Source organism: Ornithodoros turicata, chromosome 5 (assembly GCF_037126465.1).
Source record: "Ornithodoros turicata isolate Travis chromosome 5, ASM3712646v1, whole genome shotgun sequence".
NCBI classification, from domain to species: Eukaryota; Metazoa; Arthropoda; class Arachnida; order Ixodida; family Argasidae; genus Ornithodoros; species Ornithodoros turicata.
In genome coordinates this window covers 4,455,183-4,469,392 of record NC_088205.1, presented here as the reverse complement: position 1 = coordinate 4,469,392, position 14,210 = coordinate 4,455,183, and the positions used below count along the sequence as shown (strand labels likewise).

At 45.7% G+C, this 14,210-nt stretch overlaps 1 long non-coding RNA gene across 1 annotated transcript in view; it reads left to right on the top strand.

The window, feature by feature from the left end:
- The window catches only part of LOC135393815 (uncharacterized), a 327,498-nt gene extending 313,731 nt beyond the window's left edge, over positions 1-13,767 (top strand). Inside the window, exon 4 of the long non-coding RNA XR_010422724.1 lies at positions 13,109-13,767. This is a non-coding gene — a long non-coding RNA (uncharacterized LOC135393815). The remainder of the gene's footprint in view (positions 1-13,108) is intronic.
- The last annotated feature ends 443 nt before the right edge of the window (positions 13,768-14,210 follow it).

The following is a 14,210-nucleotide window of genomic DNA, read 5'->3' as shown; positions in this document are numbered from 1 at the left end:
TTCGTATGTACACATATCAGGCAAAATTCGACTGAAAAATTGGTTGTGATTATTTACACTATTTACATAATCTGAATCCCTTGTTAGAAAACCAGGTTCCTCAGAGCAACGCGCCCATACTTTACGCATATATACCGATTGGACCACTGACGCAGGAATTCCTGCTCCCCTAGCGAAAAGAGGCGGTGCTCAAGGTAATCACGGAGCAAACACATAACAAGGGTAAGTCTCGGATGCATTGCTCGAATACGGCGATTCTGAGCTACAGCCCGACATCGGAACTTCCAGAGTACGAATGACACAATTATTATGATTAGGTGGTCAAAATTACTGCGAGCGCTCACTGCAACGTTACGCCTTACCGCGAAGCGCCGGCGCACTAAAGTCCACAATGTCGACACTACAACACACTCATGTAGAACATGTGTATTTGTTTCATTTGCACCACAATTAGGGCAAGTAGAATTCCTTGTAGTTCCCCATTTGACCAGCCGATCTTTTGTTGGAAGTATACCCCAGCAGGCTTTCCAGTGAAAGTCCGCAATCTCCTGCGGCAGTGCAATCGGGTCCCGTCTACCGCTGTGCGAGAACGTGACAGTGGTGGTCCCTTCTTGAGAGCATAGAGCCTCGCAAATTCGGGATACTTGAACTTTTTCTACATCTGTATCCGGAAGGTGATCTTGTACAAGCTTATATTGCCTGATAGCCCCTTTATAAAACTCTGGTGGATTTTCTGCTGTAGGATACATATTGCCAAGACCCCTGGGTACAAGTGTCCTGCGTCCTGGTCCCAGCCAGTACATGACCAGAGGGCGCGCCGGTGAATCCACTTGGTTTAATATACCTAAAGTGTTCCTCAATGCAAACAGAGAGCTGTATGTCTTCACACATGGAAGGCTCCACCCACCCTCTGCTTTTGGCCTCCTCAACACATCGCGCGATAATAGGTGTTTCTGGTTCTTCCAGAAGAAGTTAAAGACTAACGTGTTCACCTTCGCAACGATCTTCGCAGGAGGAGTTATTATCCTTGCAGCATACCACAGTTTACTGCAAAATACGCATTTAATTAGATACGCACGGTCATGATAAGAGAGCTCAAAATTACTAGCAGTTTCCATCTGGCGTTCCAGTGTTTCCACAGCAGTTGTCCAGTTCCCCAGGGCAGCACCTGCCTGAGTGAACTTTATTCCGAGTATATTGACTACGTCTGTGTAGCCAATATCTTGTGGGAGTTGCTCTGAGAAACCGTTCACTGGCAAAGCTTTGGATTTGTTCATATTCAAAGCCGCTCCAGAAAGTTCACCATAAGTTTTGAAAGTGTCTAATGCTGCTGCTACACTTTCTGCACCGCGTAAAAAGAGAACAATGTCATCAGCATACGCTGAAACCTTAACATCACCTGGACCAGGAACAGGAAAACCAACAATATTTACATTATGTACAACTTGCCGGATAAAGGGCTCAAGTGCTATCACAAACAACATTGGGGAAAGAGGACACCCTTGCCTTACCCCTCTTGAAACTGGGAAAGTGCGTGTAATCTCGCCATTGATGCGGAGTTCCGATTCTAAGTTACAATAAAGGCATTTGAACCAATCAACAAATTGTAGCGGAAATCCAAAGCACTCCATGACAAAAAACAGGTAATCATGTTCTATCCTGTCGAATGCTTTGGATTGGTCCAGTGACAAAACTGCCCCCGATAAGCCCCGTGTGCGGGCGTACGCCAGCAAATCCTTAAATAACGTTAGGGAGTGGAAGATGCTGCGACCGGGGACAGAGCACGTCTGCAATGGACTGATAATATATGGCAACACATTGCGTAGACGACGAGACAAAACGGTGCTTAAAATCTTCCCGTCCGCATTTAAGAGCGTTATCGGTCTCCAGCTACTCGGGTCTGCCTTATCACTAGATTTCTCCTTAGGTAGTAATATGATACGACCTTTTTTAAACGAGGCAGGGGTGCTCTCTGTCATTAGTATTTCATTAAACAACGACACTAGTTCATGGCCAAGCACTGGCCAGAACACCTTGAAAAACTCTACTGGGAGCCCGTCAGGGCCAGGAGCAGAGCCCACCTTCATAGCGTTTATAGCCTCATGGACCTCAACTAACGTTACTCTGCTAGTAAGAGCCTCTTTCAAATCTTCTGGCACTTGTGGAAGGCCAGTACAGAATTTTCTTGCCTCACTCAGAGGCCACTGTCCTCTGCGTTCGGATGTCAACAGGATCTCGTAGAACTTCCGAAACTGCTCTACTACCTCGGCTGGATCGTCAGTTGCAGAGCCATCACTCAATCGAGCCGCTTCAATTCGCTGTCCCGGGCTCCTCTGTATATCATTATTTCGTACATATCGCAGTACTTCTGCATCTTGCACAGGACTGTTCTTGTTCCGCACAATACCGGCTGTCTGCGTAAAAAATTTAAGCACTCTGCCATACTGTTGACGAAGATCATTGAGATTATCCTGTGCAAGAAGCGTAGCAGCTCCACCACGTCGTATAATTGCTATGTACTTCTTAATCCTTTGAAGTTGTCTTATGTATTTATCTTTCTTTTCTTGACCCGCTGTGACGCAGGCTTTTGCCCACTTTGTTTTCAGGTCATCCCATTGAGCCACGGTTGGCCCGAGAACACTTATCGATTCCTGTATTGCATGAGATACTGACTCGACTGCTTCAGGTTCTCGCAGCAACGTCACATCTAGGCGCCATAATTTGCTCCGAGTGTTGCCTGTTCGGAATCCCTGTAGTTCAAACACTAGAGGTAGATGGTCCGACACGTGGCCCATATACCGAGGGAAGCTCAGCACGTTGCAGTCGGCGACTTTTCCAACCATCCCTTCGGATACATATGCTCTATCGAGCCTCGAGAAGGAGGAGCCCCGAGACCATGTATAGCCAAACGAATTGGGGTGTCTAACATCCCATACGTCTACCATGCGAAACTGCCTTACTAATTTTCGCAATTCCTTAGCATGCCATGCAGGCCGCGGAGCTCCTGGCCCACGTGCGTCTTTGTGGGAGTCAAGCACACAGTTAAAGTCCCCCGCCAGAATAATAGGCGAAGAATCAAGCATAAACACATCTAAGTCACGAAAGAAACTGTTCGCTCCGCCATGCCTAGCTGGCCCATAGATATTAATAACACGGATCTTTTCCCCACCATAAAGAAAATCAAGGCAAATAACACGACCCTCGGTATCGCTACGGAAAGAGCATGTGCCTAATACGGCCTGACTAAGTACAACCGCACCGACACCTTGCGATCGCTTACTCGCTAGAGAAAAAAAACCTTTCACATTATTACGCCTTTCAAAGTCGCGTATATCAGCCGTCTTAGAAAAGTTAGTCTCTTGCAGCAGTACAATGTCACAATTTTCAGAACGCGCCATTTGCAATACCGAGTGCTGCTTCGCCGGGTTTTTAAAACCCTGCACATTCAGTGTTAGGATCCTCAAAGCCATGAAAAGGCAGAAAATGAAACCTGTACTTTTAAGCTGAATGTTCATCACTGCTTGTGGAGAGGCTCACCATTTTTGTCTTTTTACTGGCCGCCGGTCCAGTACTAGTGAAAGATGACTCGCTGTCACTTAACAGAGTTGTTGATAGAAGTCGTTTTATGTCAGTAGTGTCACCACTTCGCTGCACCGCTGGACGTTTTGGCGCGGACCGTGCTAATTGCTGCACCATAGGGTGACTCGTCGTGTCTTCATCAGGTCTGGGGGTCTTTGAATTGTCAAGAGCTCTACCCCCTCGTTCGCTCGTCAATGTTGTAGTTTCTTCCTTTTGGGCATCTTCAAGGTGCTCCACTGCATCCGCAGGAGATACAGTACTGACGTCATTACCCTCTGCCTCGAACCGAATGCTCTCGCAACTCAGGTCCGTATATTGGTACTCCGAACCATCCTCGGTCATTGCCTGAGTCTCGGTTAGCTCGGTTTCAATATCAGTCTCATCAGAGTGGTTCAATGCTGGAGGATCTTGTTGGCTAGCATGTTCCACGTCTTCAGGAGTGACTACCCTTGTTGCCTCGTTGCCTGCGTCTCCCGTTTTCGATACGCCATTCTTTTCAAACTCATCACCAATATCAATATCAGTCTCATCAGACGAGTCCAACGCCAGAGGATCTTGCTGGCTAGCATGTTCCACGTTTTTAGGACTGGCTGCGTCTTCGTGACTCTTGGAGGAAGTTCCCCGCATCACGACGGCTTCTGCGAACGTTTTTCGACGAGTGCAGTCCGCCGTAGCGTGATTCTTCTTGCACTTCTTACACCGAGACTCGCACTCAGACGTCTCATGTCCAAATGACGAGCATCTACCACAGAAAGGCTCTCTGCAGTCAGACCGGAAATGCCCTGATTTCTTGCACCTGCTGCATACCCGCTGAACACCAGGGTAGTCGCACATAACGCGATGACCCAGGACCCGCAGGAAATTGGGGACGGGATTCTCTTCTTTCATATGAATTTGTACGATGCGGTTACCGTTTCTCACAGTGGGTCTGTCTACCGTGAATGCACGTTCCAATTTGACAACTTCACCATACGGAGCAAGGGCGCGCAGCAGGTACTCATCCGGGACGAACCCTGGTAAGTGCATGCAAACTACCCGAACGAGACGGGGACCTAGCGACTCCAGAGGTGACTCTTTGCCGCAAATAACAATGCCACCCCGAGCAAAAAGCTGGCTCAGGGCAGCTGGCTTGAAGACGGTTACCTGGAAGAGGTTTCCGCCTTGATGCTGACACATGTAGACCTCATCTAAGCCGACTACTTCAGCAGCTGCATCGGTGACGTCGATCAGGGACGCTTCTACAGGTGCCCTGACGTTGAACGCCAAACCTTTCGTTGGGCAAAAGTTTGACGCTGCCATAATTGTAGATCCTTGACCAAGGCTCCGGCGGCCTGCCAGAACCCGGGCTTCGAGAGGAATATCACAACAGTACCACAGTAATCGAATGTTGAAATTTCGTAGGCGCTGGAGCACACAGAACACACGTCTTCTTTCAAGGTGTGCTGTGAGCAGATTAAGGGAGAACTCCACGTGCGGCGGTGAACAATGACACTAACTCCGAAATTGTAAAGCATGTCGCAAGCTGTGTAGGTTGCCGGCATCTTCCAGAGAAGACAGAATAACAACTTCATTTGGAGATCATGAACGGAGAGTTTCGAGAGAAGACGGAATGCATGAACTATGTCAGTGATACGAAACAAATAGTCCTCCAGGAAGCAATGAAAATAGGAACAACCCCACGCGTCGTATCAGCATTCCACCCGTAGACCTCCTGCTTTCCATTATCAGCTTTCTTTTACATTGAGACATTGCATTAAACTTATTTGCTGGCTTGAATTCCGTGTACGCGCGTGTGTGTGTGTGGTGTCTCGTCTTATTTCGCTGCCCAAACTCAGGGATATGTATCCACAGTTTTACGCGCCTGCCACGCAGAACCAGTGTTGTATACAGCTTGGGACAAATGCTTACGGAACACGGCACTGGCGTATTCCTTCATCGCAGCGACTTCACGCTACCTGCGAGGAAGAGATCGAATAAGAAACGGGTGACCGGCAGTTCGCTCCATCTCTTAGTATGTGTGGCTTCGAGGGCATTGCTCCAATGAAGAAATGCGACACCCCGTTGTTCCGTGAACTTTTGTCCCAAACTGTGCCACCTTACATGCTGCATTTTTTCAGTAGCGGAATAGCGATCGCGCTACATTTTAAATTGGTAACGGAAAAAGTGTTTCCGCTACAGATATGGGAAGCGGCGGATGATGATGATGATGATGATTGAAAGAAAGAAAAAAATGGGGATTGTAGCCGAAGCGGCGGACTCTTTCTCCGCTACCGCTACTTTTCGCAAGATAGAAGACGTGGAAGACGGACAAAAAAAAGCAAGATAACACGAAGCACAATTTTTTTTTTTCCGCTATTCGTTTTAGTTACTTGTTAATGAGGCAGACTGATGTGACGATCTTTCTCAATTTCATTAACTCTCATAAATTAAGCGCAATCGAATCTTCAGCGTACCGCTCCACTACCAAGTACTACCAGGCGGTGGCACGAGATGATGCTATCATGTTATAAAATCACGATACCATGGTATAAGTAATTTAGTTTCATAAGCAACAGTCATTGGGCCATCATCTCGTCGCTCATCACCTCATCATCATGGTACATCTCATCCTGTCCACTCCTTGGTGTATAATTTTCCCAATCATCATCATTAATCTATCTGTTATTGCCGTTGTCATTGAAAACATATAGATGAGCGTAGGGCGTCATTGATCACCTTATTAACGCGGGGTAAGGAAGTATAGTATGTGCGTGCGTTTACACTATTTCAAATGCTGCTCACGAGGAGGCAGCAGTGGGGCAGGCAACGAGCAGGCAATGCTACTTTGCTCCACATTGCCTAACGTGCGCGTACACCTATGTAGTACGTGCAGACATTGCTCACTGGCAAATGTAGGTACGGAATTGAAACGTAGCACAGCTCCACTAATAACTTAATAACGCTTGCGTCTGTGTGATACTTCACATCTCCAGTCAACCTCGAACAACCCACGTATTCACTGGTGAATATCTGCGCGAATTCAAAGCCTCATCGCGATCTCGTCACCCTATTCTTTGGCGCAGAGTTTGTTAGCTTCCCACACAAACACGCCCGCAATGACATTCTGTATATCAGAAGGTTATTGCACTTCCTTTCTTTCACTTTTATCAGACGCAAAGAGAAACATCTACTATTCGTGACTTAATCTTCCGAAGGAGCCGCATCGTACATAAAACAAGCGCGAAGTCAACGAATGGTACAGTCAGAAGGGAATTTAATACAAAGTATAACAACGGTGCAACTCGCAGAGTTCGCGAAACTTCGAAGTCATTATCAATTCATGCTTTCAACATCGGCACTCACCTGAAACAGCATTTGAAATACACGTATACTTTTTTTTTATTGTTTCCTGTACACGTTCCTATGCAACATCCGACGTCGAGCAACCTTTTCCCTGCACAAGTTACGCTATGTATCCCCCCCGGCTGTGCTTTCAAGAGTCTTACCTGTCGCTTTCAACGAAATTGCACCGAGTTTTCAACGCCATCACGCCACGGCGCATTTTACGCATGGAAGCTGCATCGGAAATGCACGCCATGGAGAGCACATGGCTGGGTGAAAGTGACATGGCCGCGAGCGTGAGTTCAACTCACGTCACTCATTTATGGTTTCCAGAAACGGAGAAGGAAATATACATTTCAGAGAGATCTGAAATTGGGATGGTTTGACGCTCAAGCACTACATACAGAGAATGCCCCGTAGGGTTCTCCGTTTTCGCGTTTTTGTTGTTTTTCAAATTGGGGGTAAAAATGAGGTGATATTTTTTTTTCCTTAAAAAAATTCGGGGAAGAACCGGGCCTTTTCTGTCACATGCCTTACGCTATCGGGCGTTTCCGGGTGAGACTAAAATCGTGCGAATCAAGCTGCCAAGATGATTTCACTACAGAGACAAACTTTTTCATTGTATCTTGACGTTCACCGTGACTGTCCTTGTTGTTTATCCGCCGTCACTTCTTCAGTTGTTGTATCTCGATTGCAACGCACTCACCCGGACACAGTACAAACTAAGGCTGTACATATATACGAGTGTTTCACCCTGACTTGTTGAAGCAAATCATAATTCACTCGACACCTCTCCGGCCTCTGAACGCAGCGCGCGCAGCTGAGGGAATGTTCATTCGGTGTCACAGCTGCCGGGAGGCAAGCACAACAAAGTATATGCTCAACAAGTGCTAACGCCGGAAAGCGATCCATAGCATTATTCCAAAATGCGCAGATGCGCTCTTGGGCGCTTAAACATCGCGGTGGAAATCCTGCCTCATCTGTCAAGCTGTCCACCATAACTCACCACGCAAAATACTTTCGCTATGCGCTGCGTTATAGCTGTGAAATGGAGTTTACAAAAAAAAAAATAATAATAATAATAAAACAGACTGAGAAGGGAGCCGCGGACGGCCGACACGATGCTCTCGTGACATGGTGAAGGCTCCGTGCCTTGTTTCTGTACGTCACTGGTCCGTGCCTCTGTACGTCACTGGTCACGTGAGGAGAGTAGCATTTACGTCACGACGTTCTCTCGTTCTGCGTTGCGCTCTTTTAAGGAGGAGGAGATTTTTTTCAAAGGTGTGCGGAATAGAGCCCTCGCGCTCGCTCTGTAGGTCATTTATTTATTTATTTGTTGTTAGCAACCCAAAGGCCAAAAGGCAGTTTACGCCGATTTTTTTCTTTTTTTTTACGCCAAGGCAATTTTATTTGACGTCATTGACGGTCATCGTTCTTTCGCAGGAACTCATTTTATTCGTTGGAGAACACTGAAACGAAAAAAAAAAAAAGAAACTGGGGGTCACCTCAATGCTGGTTGATGACGTCATTTTCGCGCCTTTCGCGCCTTGCTGCGGCGGTATCTGAAGTTGAAAGACGAGAAGAGAATAACGGGGAGAAAACGGGTTGTGCCCGAATTTCGGAAAGTTGGTTCCGGGATGAAAAATAGGGTTTAATCCGAAAAGGAAGCACACTAATGAATGCGATAGATGGGGCGAACGGTAACCCAAATTTCCACGCAGCGCTTTACAGTTGCCTCTCACAGAAGAAAGACATGACCGGTACTATTCTGCTACTATGTGTATAGGTCTGTGCAGGCTCTTTTCGTGAGTACAACTCTGCAAATATTTGCGCAAGGTGCAGCAAATATCATTTTTCATTACCCACTGGTGATGGACTATTGGTAATGTAATGTGATGTATTGGTAATGTAATGCATGGTAATGTTCCCAAGGCGAAACTGTGAGAATGTTTGCTGCATGCACTGTTACGAGAAACTAGCAGGATACACGGATGCATCTGTCAAATGCGGCGTGGTGGCGAATATACAAAAAGTCCTCCATAGATTTCGACATAACAAATCGGCACAGACACAAATGTTTCTGGGCTCAAGTGAATATCATCTATAGGAAGCAGTTTAGCTTGCCTAAAATTCTACGCGCTACAGTCACCTTATGCAACACCTCAGGGTGTTCAAACATTTGCGAAGTTTTCGATAACCACCCGCCTGTTCCATATGCTTTAGAGATCTAGTGATATTGTGATGATGGTGATGATTAGGATTTTTTGGTTCAGCGACAACGAAGGTCATAATGCGCCAAGCTTGGAGTGATATTGTGATTATTCGGACATTGGGGACTCCATTTTATTTTACTGCATAGACATCTGGGAACATTGCATTAAACAGTCTGGGGAGTAAGTTAAAATGAGTAAAAAACCGAGCTGTTTGGTTCCAGGAGACTCACAGTTATAGCTGCCGTATTTATCATGGTGACAACAGAACCGCGCAGGAAGGGACCGTGCCAAAAAGCAGCAAGATCAGCCGCTTTTACAAGGGCATAATCCCAATATCACCTGTGTCGGCAGAGCAAGGATAGAATGTCGGATAATTTACGATTATAACAAATGACGTGACAAGTAAGCAGTGCATAGCATAACCAACTAGCACACGAAGCACTAACGCACAACGCAAACACTAACGATGCAAAATGCAATGATGCACAATGCAAGAACTAACATACTATGCACTGAGTTCCTGAGTAAGTAATACAAATCAGGGATGGAGCTCTGACTGCGCATGCGAACTTTATTGCAAAGTGTTCTTTGGAATCCATTTATTAGGTTCTGTTCAAAATTTTCGCAAATTTTGCATCTCTAGTTCTGACTAACTTCTTCTTCGCTTCTTCTTACGACCCGTCAGCACCCTATATCCTATACCCTATATACCCTATATCTTAGCAATTTTTTGCTCTCTTCCATTTTCAAGTTTGTACCCTTGCCTGGCATAGTGCGGCCCTGTCCATATTAGGCGGCACGCCCTTCTTTTTCCTTATGCACCCCAAAAGCAAGTGACGGCCACAGCAATGTGGTCTTCGAGCGCCACTGCGAATGGCCGCATTGGGAAACAGTCAGTTTAAAGCTTATAGAAGAAGTAGTTCCCTTAGAAGTCGGCCCAGGACGCACATTGCCCCAGAGCGGAAGGCGAGCCCCCAACGGCGAGCTCTTTCAGAAGCACCACCACCACCAGCTTCTCCAATCATCCTTGTCATCCGTGCGTAGCCAGAATATAAGAAAGGAACAGCTATGTGCAAGTGCTAATGTATTTTTTTAATGACTTATACTAATGTAAGAAGCCTGGAACCATGTGCTGTCAATAAAGCAGCTTACTTTTCACTCGTTCATTTTGCCATATCTTTTTCAAGATGAAGCTGGAAGGAATAGCGACCAGTGATGGCCAGTAGTTAACTACATGTAGTTAAACTACTAGTTAAACTATCTGATTGTAGTTAAAAAGTAGTTATCAACTACTTGCAGAAATGTAGTGGCAACTACTAGTTAAACTACTATTTTAAGTAGTTAACTACAGTAGTTAGGTTACTGAAGGCGCCAACTACTTCCAATTTTGCCGCAAGCTTTAGGGCACGATTGTGCCTCCGAATTTTGCCTTGAGCTACTTGTTTGATGAGAACGGGGGCGCAGAGCAATTGTGTCGTGCATGAACCTTCACTTTTAATTAGAGGTGTGCGAATATTGAAATTTTCGAATACGAATCGAATATCGAATATCACACATAGGATAACGGCTTCTAAGAGTTAATTAAGTTAATTAAGTCGCGAAAGCAAGCATCGTCACAGTTGTGTTCTTCTGATCCTTAGAAAAATGTCCCAAGTGCTAATGAGGAATATGTATTAATGTTTTGGCTTAGCATAGGGCATACATGCTTATATGCACATGTACAGTAAAATTATTTTTACAATGAAACAGTGTGCTGTTCTCATGAGGAAGCTGAAAACCGCAAGAAAAAACTTTCATTTCAAAAATCTTTCATGAACAGTGAACACCTGTGTTGGCATTGTAAAGTGCTGGTGAAACAGACAGAATGGAAGTGAAGAGCAATGACATGTTCAGAGTGTGGGATGATTTAGTGATGAGCATCTAAGAAGGAAAATGATGGTGGCAAGTGGTCTCTTCTTGCATTGACAATGCCTTCCGCATTTGTCGTGAAGGCGAGAAACTGCACGGTTTCACTGCTCTCACGCGTGACATCACGCGTGAGACCATCGTTACTTACGGTAATGCATAGTTTGGAACGGCCTCATGCATTATAGCGCAGTAAAACTGCGATCCTCGACGATGTTGTATGGCTGTATAACGCGTGATTGTTTCCGCGACGTTCGTATTCAGCGCTCCTTTCATTTCACGGCGGAAATCTGCGCGCGGGCCTCAAACTTTGTCGCGCCGACGGCGACGCGCGTGAGTCGCGAGCAAAATCGCTCCGTGAAGGTCCGGCTTAAAGCTATATATGCGTCTTGCTATCATCTGTAACAACAGCTAGCGCAGTTTCAAATGACTGCAGCGTTACTGTCGCCCTAGTTGGCGCTTTCATACGGTCGCGGAGCGCCGGAGTTGGAGAAACTATGTCGAAATATCAACACGTCCCACTCCTCGATTATCGCCGTCATCGCGCGCGACCATGATTCTATCATATATCGCTGACAACCACAAAATGAAACCGAAAAAGACGCATTCGAAATGCAGGTTTTGGCTGTGCATGCAATTGGACGCTGAACAGCGGTGTTCAGCTCAACGTCAACAAAATTTCGATATTTAACCGTAATTTCACCGAACTGTAGGCCTCATACGAATGTTCAGCGTTCGCTAGCAATCCACTAAAGGCGCGGCAGTGCTGACGATGTATGAAACGTACCGCGGTCTCGGGTTTCGCTGGGGCGGACTCTAAAATGGCGACCGCACACAACTCCGTACTAGTTTCGGTTACCGAACGTATAGCGACGCATTCGCAAACGAGCGTACCTGGGAAGCTCCGCGCGTCGCTTTGCAGCTGTTCTACTATTCATGTTCGTCGCCACAACGTACAAATTCCAGTGCGCAGCCCGAAACAGCTTCGGAATAAGTTGCTGTGATATGCGAAAAAAAAATCGAATACATATTCGAACTTTTACGAATATTCGAAAACTTCGAATATCAAATTTTCGAATACGAATATGACTCGAATATCGCAAATATTCGAAATTTCGAATATTTGCATACCTCTACGTTTCATGCTTGTCTAGTGAAGCCTCATATGCTGTGAAATAATTCTGCAACTTAGTTTATCGCGTAGGCATAGAAAGAATCCCGCCGCAAGCTTTGTATTTGACGATCGTAGCAATGGCTTGAGCCAAAGCTTATTATTGCTTGTGATTAATATTTAGGTGTCTAAGAACACTACAAGGGATTGGTGTTGGTGGACAACGTTAAGTAGTTATAGATGTAGTTAAACTACATTGCAGTAGTTAAAAAAGTAGTTTTAACTACTCCCCTGAAAAGTAGTTGAACTACTAGTTAAACTACTCAATCACAAAGTAGTTAGTAGTTATAGTTAAACTACTGTAGAAGTAGTTAGTGGCCATCACTGATAGCGACAATACAATTCGTAAATAGGAGAGATACTTGCAGTGCTCCTGAACAGTTACAATCGTTCGTGCAAAACCATGTACTCTTCTCTCTGTATTTTTTTCAGTGCCCTATTTCGAAAGGCAGCTTACTTATAAACACCGCCCTGTTTGTAAACAAATGACGTCATAGTGTTCGACAGCGCCACAAAATTTGGTAGAGTTGAGGTACGCTCGAAGCTAGGGGAGAACAAGGCGCGCTCGAAAGCTACGGTCTTGAGGGGATTACGGTGGTCCCTGAAAGGGACTCGACCTTCGGTCCCACTTTTCTTTCAATAGGAGGCGGCGAACAATTGCTCATTCGTGCAACCCAGTCCTCCCCTTCCGATTTGTTTCAGTTTCAGTCTGTCTACGAACGTCATGATGACGTTTCTCGGCTAGAGGTCTATTCCTCTTGGCGTGCCAAGTGGAGTTTCTAGGTAATTAATCCCGTACACACCGTGTGGTGTGACAGTAAATAGACCGCTCCAGCTTTTGGCATATATATGTTCATTTTATGGTATATTAGGGTGTTCTGTGTAATCACGGTCTCTCTCTCTCTCTCTCTCTCTGCAGTCCTCCATGATGGCGTCTAAGGTGAATGCGGTCCGGAACTCGATTTGAGTTTGAGGCCTCCGCCCTATAGGTTGTCATAAGCAAAAACAGAGACTGCCAACAACCACTGTGGCATGGCACACCAATCAAGAGGACTGCTTGTTCGACCTTTATTTGTCGTATGTCGCCGGAATGTGGTTTTGCCGCTCACAGAAAGAAATGCAATTATCACAATAAGAGAGCAAGCGCACTACCGAAGAAGAAGGGAGAAATAGTTTCGTGTTCCTGCAGGAAACCATGCAGATAAAAATGCTTCGCGAAAGCACGAACCCCCAACGTGTGAAAATACATAACTTGGGCTGGGCTCTGTGCGAGTGCTTTTGACAGTGTTGTGACATCCGCATATTCTTGCTTGCTCTTCTGGTGCGTGCTTGCGCTTTGCTTTCTTTCATATTGGACGTGGAGGCTGCACAAATGGCGAGGCGTAACGAAGTAATGGTGCATACAAACAGAGAAATTCTTCAGAGAAGCCAGGGCTACTGCACGCCCTGTTGGACTGGTGCAAACACGGGATTAATTATTGCGTTCTTAGATTTAGCTATTTCGAGACCTCTTCCCTGGATGTGCCTCGTAGGATGTCTTGTACTCCAATGTCTGAAATACACGTGTTTTACTTGTGACTTGATTTACTTATTGATTGATCAATCGATATTAAACGGGTTGAGACACTTTCATCGATGTGGTTCTTTACATCATGGACGGATTGTATTGAAAGCCAGAATACAGAGGAAAAAAAAATTATTCTTCTACGTGTCGTATTCAGCGAGATTTTGTTACTAGGTTTTGTTATTAGGTTTACTAGGTTTGCTAGATTTTGTTATTTTGTTACTAGGTCACAAAAAATGACAATTATGAACAGCATAAGTGGCACAAAAATGGCGTACGCCTCCCGTTTTCAACAAATCAGGGCAGATAACGATATCATTCGAGATGATGGATGGCTAGGAGCGTGCTATGCGGTGAAATTCATTTTTAAGAGTGTACACTGCTGCTTTTGTACCGCTACCAACCATGTACCCGGCAGAAGTGTGAGGACGGGCACGCACACAGACACACACACACA